Source organism: Miscanthus floridulus, chromosome 18 (assembly GCF_019320115.1).
Source record: "Miscanthus floridulus cultivar M001 chromosome 18, ASM1932011v1, whole genome shotgun sequence".
NCBI lineage: Eukaryota > Viridiplantae > Streptophyta > Magnoliopsida > Poales > Poaceae > Miscanthus > Miscanthus floridulus.
The window spans coordinates 67,805,229-67,815,524 of NC_089597.1; the positions used below are offsets into that span (position 1 = coordinate 67,805,229).

At 41.9% G+C, this 10,296-nt stretch overlaps 1 non-coding gene across 1 annotated transcript; it reads left to right on the forward strand.

The window, feature by feature from the left end:
• Window positions 1-9,583: 9,583 nt before the first annotated feature.
• On the forward strand, window positions 9,584-9,690 carry LOC136524977 (small nucleolar RNA R71). Its single transcript, XR_010776319.1, has one exon. It is a non-coding gene; the product is annotated as a small nucleolar RNA R71 (small nucleolar RNA).
• The last annotated feature ends 606 nt before the right edge of the window (window positions 9,691-10,296 follow it).

The following is a 10,296-nucleotide window of genomic DNA, read 5'->3' on the forward strand; positions in this document are numbered from 1 at the left end:
TTATAACATCACCCATAACTTTACTCCGCACATTCTCGCGATGCATACGCTTACATGCCAAAATTTTGCCAACATCAAAGCTAGACCTTTATTTAATGCTCACATCCATAGGGAGCCACATGCAAGTTCCAGAGATTACATCCAAGTATAACGAGGCGGCTCCGCATATCCCATTGAATGTAGCACCCTCCAAAACAGGGTTGGGTGCCAAACACATGAAGGAATGTGCTGCTCCTGGGCGATAGTGCTGGTGCGGCCATCTATGGTGATGTTGCAATTTGGGTGTGGAAGGATTATCTTAAAGGATGAGAAATATATAACGGAATAATTAAAGATAAGGGAGGGAGTGATGCAAAAATGCAATGGCATGAGTAAACATGATGCATGCACGTTCTGTACGTCCTCACGAATCTTAAGAAAAATTTAACATTCTAGCGACATAGATGGTGGCATACATACGTTCTCTCATATACGTATCTAGTCGAGCTACACGTTGCGTTGTTAGTGTACCTGCAGACAATTCATTGCAGCCCATCCCACAAGAGATAAATAAGCATACAATGAAAGTAGTAAACTAAAATACGCTCCATATATACATCCCATATGTACATACTTTGGTATCCAAAGCTACCCGACAGATGTACCCACAATTAAGTACCTTCATATATACATGTGCGTAACATGTAAATATTCTAGTAACCGACAACTAACTCTCCCCTAGACCGACTGTTGGACAGGTCATGCTCTCACAACTCACACTTACCTGGGCATAGAGGCAATTGATCCATACATTACCACCCAAGCGGATGGCATCCATACAATAGCACACCGTATGGACGACGAAATAAAATGAAAGCAATTACCCCCCAAAAGTCATTACTTAAATAAGCCACCTAAAAGTCCTTATTTGGGCATAGAGGATATGGCCACTGGCATACTTAGATAAAATTTCAGATTTGAACACCTATATATAAGTAGCTATAAGTTGTCAAAACTTATTTCCGCAAACAAAAACCTTTGTTTTAAATACACATATGACAAGTTTAATGTTGAATCTAGCTCTGATGCCAGCTGTAATAGAATCGACCAATTTATAAGAGCACAAGTACGAAAGCAATCACCAGAGTGATCAAACTGTCACACTTGAACCCATATAAACCCGGTAAGTCAACTAAAACCATGAAGGATTTCAAACCAACTTGCATACAACCAAGATCACTAGTAATTCAACATAGCAAGCCACATGTTACATCCATTTCACAAGTAGTTCACAAGTACCTCGTACACCAGAGTACACATAGTTATTACAAAACAGAGTTCACAAATAGCAGAAGCAAGGTAGTTTGAGACCATCACACACACACTAAGTTCAAATACAAGCCAGCATCGTAGTCATATCTAGCAAAAGCAGTAAGATAAGATAACATAGATGATCATGCGCATGATCTAGTCTTCATCCCCCACAGGGTGGAGACAATACTTGCAGTAGCCAGTTATAGAGCACTGTCATCTGCAACAAGGGGGAAATAAACCCTGAGTACGAGGATGTACTCAGCTAGACTTACCCATCGTAAACCAGAAATAAATGACACCAAGGAGTATGCAAAGCTTTATCGGTGGATCTTGCTTGACAACCATTTTGCATAAAAGCTTTAGTGATAAGAGAGCATAATTTAATTTATGAGTAAGCAGCAAGTTAACAATATTAACCTATCAACTAGATTAGCACCTGTACTAGAGCAAGCAATTGATTAACTCCAAACATTAGTAACCATATTTGGTATAATGTTGTATCATCATCATCATCGATTTAACCATCAAGTTCCATTAAGTGCATCTACGTTGCCGCTGCTCAGTCAAGTTCTCACTATCCAGGAGAGACGGCGATTCGAATCGATTCCTATCCAGCTGGAGGGGTATTCCTAACACAAACCTAGGCATACCGCGCTGAAGGCAGCCTTAGGTCACCTTTGGTACAACTCAGGAATCGCGGTTCTGAGCAGCGCCGCACCCTCAGGGAGTACACTCTGCCAGGTGGTCAATCTCACCTCGGACTTACGCCAATAGCTCCCCACACATCCTTACTACCACCAGGGTGCGCACTACTTCCTAGACTTCCGACCTAAATTGAGCTACTCGGCTTCGCGGTTGGAACGAGTTATCCGGCCAACTAAGTGATAGGCATGCATTCAACATGACATGAGAACGTACAGCGAATCGGTCCTTAACCAACACAGACGGGGATAGATCCACACCCAAGACCTCCTTGCCTTATTGCTTCTCTATCGACATCCCGCCCGGTCACAATTCATTATTAACACATGGTTATCTTCCACGATAGCAATATATAGCCAACCGTGACCGGACATCATCCTAACTTGCAGGTGACAGGAAATCACCTGACTTTTACCAGTCTAAGCATGGCTAAGCTTTGATTCGCTCCTGGACCTAAATAGGCTTCAGGGTACGTATACTGGCCAAGGAATAGATATATATGCAACAAGTGTTTGCATCCAATTCCTATCACTTAATGCATCAATAAATAAAGATACTCAAAGTAACCATTTTCAAAACATAGGAGACTTAGAATGCTCCGGGGCTTGCCTTTCAGAAAAGATGAAGGTTGGTGATCGGGACACTCAAGAACTTCCTCGTTGGCTCCTTCTTCGGGTGTCTGCACCTCCTTCTCCTGAGCTTGCTGCTGCTCCTCCGGAAGTACTGGCTCGAATTCTAGAAGCGTGACTCCCTCCTGGAACACCTATTGCATGCATATGCATAGTATAAGAATCATGCATGCACAAGATATGGAAGATGATGATGAAATGTACAGCCATATATGAATGGACGCATGAAAGACATAATGATACAAGATTAATATCGATTTTTACCGAGTAGGTGCATATCTCTTTTAGAAAACAAGAATGGCACACTCACCAAGTTCTAATAACCTAAGATAAAGTTGTTCATCTTCAGTAAGAGGTCTAGCACCTGCAACTAACAATTTATCTTAATTAGCCTAGCATCTAAATCATCACATCAACTCATATAAAGCAACCAAGTCATTCACTGCACTCAACAGTTTTCAGGCTGCAAACAGCAGCTACAAGTTTGATCCATAACTGGAGTTCTACAGATCCAAATAACATGATTTAAGACTTTCAGGAAAGCTTATAAAATTATCTACGACTTTCATTTAAACACCAAAGTCTAATTCAAACTCAAACTAGGTCACCCTAGACTGATCTGGTAAAACTATCCGTGGATTCCAGAGAGCAGGCAGTTGGGAGCGCTGTCTTCCAACTGACATAACTCTCAAACTACTAGGCCAAATGCCTTGAAATTTCGACACAAGCTATATAAACAAATTTCCTACAACTTTGTTATTGACCACTTTCCCAGCAAACCAATTTATCATGGTGAACTTTATAAAGTTCCCAGAATTGTCCAGAAAGACACAACGCAAGAAATAATTATTAAGTTATGTTGTAAACATACAAACGGACAAGACCAACTTTACTAACTCATCATACATGTTGAAAGAACACCAGAAAACATAGTGTCCATTCCTAAATAAATTATTTTCATGCCTTTAATAATTTATTTAGAGACTTAGGTTAAATAATAAACACATATCCAAAGTGTACATACAATTCCACAAAAATTATAGTAGCTTATACATGTCTCCAATAGGCTACTACATAAATTTCACATCATTTGAACAAGTATCACATCCTACACCAAAATGACAAGGCATAAAGGCTTAAAATGGCATAAATAGGAGACCCTAGTGAAAAATGTCAAGCAACAGATTTTATATTTTTCTTAGGTTCATTATAATACCATAACACTGTACAAAAAGTTTCATGCTCACTGGATACATATTTTTACCATGAAAAATAGCACAAGAATCTCCTAATTATAAAAGGGAAATTAATAACTCAAAAACTATCCATGCAATGCTCTCAAATTTTTATCAGTGCTTCTACTCATCAAGAAGAGCTCACCCACAAAATTTCATAATTTTTGGAGCACAAGAACTCAAGATATAATTTAAACAAGTTTGCATGCATTTAAAGACACATTCCAAGTTTCAAATTAATTCATCCAAAACTTCCACTACAAGTGTTAATGTTATATTTTTCCTAATTACTACACTTCACCATGATCCTAAAAAAATTGGAACCACACAATTTGGATCTACCAAACTTGAGATATCAATTTTACAAAATAGCATCAAAATCTATAATAATGAACTAGCTTCTCTGACTTGAGTCACTAGGCGCTTGGGACCCACCTGGTCAGGGGACCCCGCCTGTCAGCGAAACAAAACAGGGGACGGAGGGAAATCAGGCGTGGGATCGACGCCATCTCGCCAGCGGCAACTTCGCCTATGAAATCAAGGGCACCGACGTGCTCGCCTCGACGAAACGCACCTAACCATGCCCTTCCTGCAACCGCTACCGAGCTCTAGCTACGACGGCGTCGGCAATGGCGGACTACAGTTTGGCCGCTGGTGGCACTCCAGCGAACGGCGAGCCCCCACTGCTCCACCCTAAGCTCAGTATGAGCTACATGAGTTCACGGTGAAGCTATCCAAGAAGAGAAAGGGAAAATGGGGAGCCTCTAGTGCCCCGGCCACGGTGAGCTCAATCTCCGGCGAGGTCGAGTCATTGCGGCGAAGCGGCTTACCGAACTCCTAGTTAGCAAGGCGGCCAGTGGTGATGATGCGGGGTCACGGTGAAGCTGATGTGGTGGCGGGGAAGTAGTAGCAGGTGCAAGCTGCTACCGGCAATGTCGACAGCGACACGGCGGTGGTCTAGCGGGACAGCTGCAGACGCGGCAGGGCAAGCGCGGAAGCGAGGGGAGGAGCAGGAAAATGGAATGCGAGCGCGGAGGATTCATAGGCGAGCGCTGCAGGGAGAAGTGCCACGCCGAGGCCCGACTGTGGCCTGGCTGCTCAGGACACCGGCGACTGCGTGGCGATGATTTTCTGAAATGGTTGGCCACTGTAGTTGCTGATTCACTTCGATTAGCAGAGCAATGCCCGAGCCTGACAGCGCAATTTGGAGCCGATGGATTTCCGAATCCTTTGATCATTAGCATGAACTTCCTAAACTGAAAGTTGAAGTCCTATGTACCATCTACAAAACTCCTTTAGAGATCAAAGTCTAATTCACAACGGATAGAGAGTAAAATCAAGCCAAAGTCGAGCCTGCAAAACTAGAAATCAGCAAGGGACTTAGAAAATTTTCTAAGTGTAGAATTAGCACCCAAGTCTGACTTGTGGGCCATGTTTGGGACTGTTCCACACATTTTCATGAGTTGGCTCCTAAACAAAGTTTGTTCCTTATAAAATTTGCTACAACTGTTGCTTTAGGTTGCTCAGACATGCAAAGCAATCTAGGCTATACTTTTTAAATGGTCAAACAACAGAGCTCCAGGGGTCAACACAAGTCAAGCCATTACTTGGAAGTGTAATTAGGCAATATGGTCAACATGAACATTGTTCCTAATGACATTCTAAGTGTAGCTAAGTTGTTTAAGAGGACATTTGACACACATTTGCAGTAGACCACACATGAGCACACACAATTGCTAGCACAAAACCAAGCAGTTCAAATAGAAACACACATGAAATGATAACATTCATAATGGTATGATCCTTAAGAATGAGATGATGATGCACATGCTCATGTGATGCAAGTGTTTTAGTGCAACCATAACCCTAAGGTGTTATACCCATGATCTTATTATTGTATTACAGCCTACATGATTATGCCTCATGCCCCACTGATATTAGTAATAAGTTAGGGTCGTCGAGTCTATTGTTGTTTCTATGGCCTGCATGATTCTGCCTCATGCCCCACTGGTCATAGCGATAGACGATATCTAATATGTTTATTAGATTTATCTCTATTAAATGGTTGAATGATGATGAATTGTTTCTTTCATAAAAAAGGTGTTCGATTATTTGCAGTCATTGGCTTAGCATGAACTAATCAATGTTGATATCTTTTTGCCAGTGACCAATATTTGTTTAAACAATAATATTCATAATGATAACCAATTCTTCTTACACAAACTCATGAGCTTTAACCGATTTATTCTTACAAATATGCTGGAATCGGCTATTTAGTTAATCTCCTTTCATATTGGCTCTTAGAGCCACACATTCGGGACTGTCTGGCAACACCGGCATGTTCTGCCCTTAATTACTGATAAGCTTTCTCTCCTTGTCAATTGTAGGGTCAAATTGATTGGCACATCTTGGAAGGAGTGCGTAGGATCGACCACCCTTGCGCTGAAGCTAGGCGGATCTCCAGCTCCATCGAGCGGACCCTTCCAGCTTGCTACATGTGTCCTCGGCACGGGACGAAATTCTATGTCGACACGCATTTTTGGCATGCCTGGTGGGACCCCACAATCATCATGGTGGTTCACTACAACAATGACATCCTTATGCTGCATTATGAAGATCTACCTGATGGGGATAAGGGTATCATCAGCAAAGCTACAAAAGAGTTTCAGAACAAGTGTTTGTTGTCCTACACCAAAAAACATGACAACACAATTGTTCAAAAATTTCCACTACCAAGAGTTCTATTACACGGACAGACGGATACAATTGAAGATGAGGACAGACATTTCTTTAAGGAAGTTGTGGACAAATATGTTCGTGATGCCATATCAAGCAATAACGAAGCTTTCTTCGACATATTCCACAATGCCATTAGAGAGGCGATTCATGGATTTCTAGTTGGTCAAGGTGGGCTGGCTTATTACAACCTTCCAGATCTGTCGACCCAAGGGACTAATCAAGTCAGTACCAGCCATCAAGAAGCAGCACCAATTGGTAATGGTGATGTCCAGGCAGTTCAGGGTTCATCTGAACAAACTCAAGGGACCTACTACAAATTAGATACAGTACAATCCTAGACCATCAGTACAACATTTGCAATAGCCAGCGGGGCAAAGTTAGAACTAGGTGATCAATTTTGGCACATCAGGCCACATACCATCGTTGGCTCAAAAAATAGCACCATCAATTCAAAGGATCCGTAGAGATATAGATCCTTATGTCTACAATCAAAGACTTCAAGCAGCAAGCCAACAGAGGACCCAGCAGATCGAGATTCCATAAGGGTATCACTATGGCACAGATTATAACACCATTCACATGATGCTAAATCCAGGAAATCAAGGCATGTGGGATTTCAATCCACAGATGGGTCAGCAGGTGTAGAGGAATCCAAATCCACAAGCTGATGAATTATTGTTGAGGGTGACCGAGATGATGAACAATCAGTTCGGTCTAAAGCCAAAAGGGCTGACCTTTTCATACAAACGCCCATATCCTAGAATAGTATGATTTGATCGCTCTTCCCACAAATTATAGGCTCCTAGAATTTGGTAAGTTTACTGGCCAAGATAGTACAAGCACGATAGAACATATTAGTTGGTATCTTACACAATTGGGAGAAGCATCAGTTGAGGATGTCCATCGAGTTCATTTCCTCTCCTTGTCCTTATCAGGGCCAGCCTTCACTTGGTTTTCATCACTACTAGTCAATTCCATTGCCAATTAGGCTGACCTAGAGAAGAAGTTTCATATATATTTTTACACTGGGACTAGAGAAAAGAAGATTGCTGATCTGACAACTATAAGACAAAAGACTAATGAATTAGGCACTGAATTTCTTCAGAGGTTCTGAGAAACCAGGAACTTGTGCTTCTCCTTAAACTTGACTGATGATCAACTAGCTGCTTTAGCTATTCAAGGAATGCTACCAATGTGGAAAGAAAAGCTACTGGGACAAGAATTTGACAACTTGGGTCAATTGGCTCAACGAGTAGCAGCGCTCAATAGGCAATTCTAGAGTATGCGCTAGAGATACCTGGTTCTAGAAGAGTACCACAGTAGCCGAAGCTTATGATCCATACTCCATCGATGATGGCTATGAAGATGAAGAAGAAGAGGTTGATGTGGCTGAATGGAATTGGGGCAAGAGGACAGTAATGGTGTCAAATCCTTGGGGAAGAGGAGTCGAGGAGAGCTATGACTTTGATGTCACCAAATCAGATAAGCTCTTCGATTTCTTGCTTGAGAAGGGACAGATCAAGTTGTCCGATGGTCATGTTATGTTGCCTCCTGATCAGTTGAAGAATAAGAAGTTCTGCAAGTTCCATAACGCTACCTCTTATTATTGTATTACGACCTACATGATTCTGCCTCATGCCCCACTGATATTAGTAATAAGTTAGGGTCATTTAGTCTATTATTGTTTCTACGTCCTGCATGATTCTGCCTCATTCCCCACTAGTCATAGTAATAGACGAGATCTAATATGTTTATTAGATTTATCTCTATTAAATGGTTGAATGATGATGAATTGTTTTTTTCATAAAAAGGGGTTCGGTTACTTACAGTCATTGGCTTAGCATGAAGTAATTACTGTTCATATCTTTTTGCTAGTGACCAATATTTGTTTAAACAATGATATTCATAATGATAACCGATTCTTCTTACCCAACCTCATGAGCTTTAACCGATTTATTCTTATGAATATGCTGTAATTGGCTATTTAGTCGATCTCCTTTCATATCGGCTCTTAGAGCCGCGCATTCGAGACTGTCTGGCAACACCGGCATGTTCCACCCTTAATTATTGATAAGCTTTCTCTCCTTGTCAATTATAGGGTCAAATTGACTGTCACGTCTCGAGAGGAGTGCGCAGGATCGACCACCCTTGCGCTGAAGCTAGGCGGATCTTCAGCTCCATCAAGTGGACCCTTTCGACTTGCTACGTGTGTCCTCGACACGGGACAAAATTCTATGTCGACAGTCACTACGTTAACTTTTTCAAGAGAATTCTCGGGTAGCCCGAGATCTTCCCTTCATTATTAATAGGAATAGCAGCAGCAATTTGAGCTAATTTTGTTTCTATCATTTTATTGAAGCTCAATTGATTTTGAATAGAGGAAGATAAACCTTCTATTTTAAAGTTAATATTTTCTAGCATTTTATCATTATAAGTTAGCTTTTTAGTGAGATTTTCATTTATTTTTGCCTAGCCTAATACTAGGTCTTTCAAGGTAGGTTGATTCGAATTGAAATTTGAATTGAAGTTCGAATTACCTCCTTGCGGGCGGGATTGATTGTTCCACCCGTTATTATTACCTTGCTGTCGGAACCCTGTTGTTGATGTATGATGCTTCTTCACGGGTTTTGGGGCAGTTGTTCCCCGAAATCTCTGACTTCTCCATAGACCTCGCAAGTCATTTGCAATTCTATGGCCTAAACTGGTGGCCTTCATAGCTTCTTTCTCGTGGGCCCTCTGATTCAGTCTTAATAACAATAAGTCTATTTTTGTGGCAAGCATGTCTGCCTCCTTCACGGAATGCATGCCTTTTTGTTGCTTGCGCTTCCTCCCCCTAGCTTTGATTAGCCACCATTTTCTCGATGAGAGGCTTAGCTACATTGGAGGTAAGGGAGATGAATGCTCCTCCAGTAGCGGCATTGACTGTGCCCCTTTGACATGGGCATAAGCCCCTCGTAAAAGTTTTGGAGAACGAGCCATTCCTCCATTCCGTGGTGCAAGCAGGGTTGGATATAATCCTAGAGACTTTCCCATGCCTCAGGGATGGATTCGAGTGAAGTTTGCTAGAAGAAGGAAATTTTCCCCCTCAGGGCACTAGTTTTGCCCATGGGGAAATTTTTTGTGAGGAATGCCTGCGGAACATTTGTCCCACAGTGTCGACAACTCCCTTACTCTAGGTACAACCACTATTTCAGCCTTCACCTCAAGGGAGAAGGGAAACAGACGGAGCCTGATGCTAGCTGGTGCGATGTCTTTGATGATGATGGTGTCACACAGCTCATGGAAGTGTTGCAAGTGTGCACTTGCATCCTCGTTTGGCAAACCACAAAATTGGTTTGCCTACACCATCGTTATGAGGCCAGTGCGTAGCTCAAATTTTCTAGTCCTAGTGTTGACAACGGACATGTTGGCAATAGCGAGGGGTGGAGTAGTCGTGGAGTGACATGGCCATGACTATAGTTGCAGATGGTACGAGGGTGACTGGTTTGACTACCGATGGAGTAGCAGAAGAAGAAATGGTAGGAGACCTGTTCTTCCTTAGGAGTGCCTCTAGATTATCGGTGTAGTTGTTTGGTAGATCAAAACCACTCATACACTATCCTGTTTTCATTCCACAACAGGACGAAAACAAGCAGAATTAGCCTACATAAATTATGGCTACCATTACATGCATGTGATCATCGTTCATGTTATGCTAG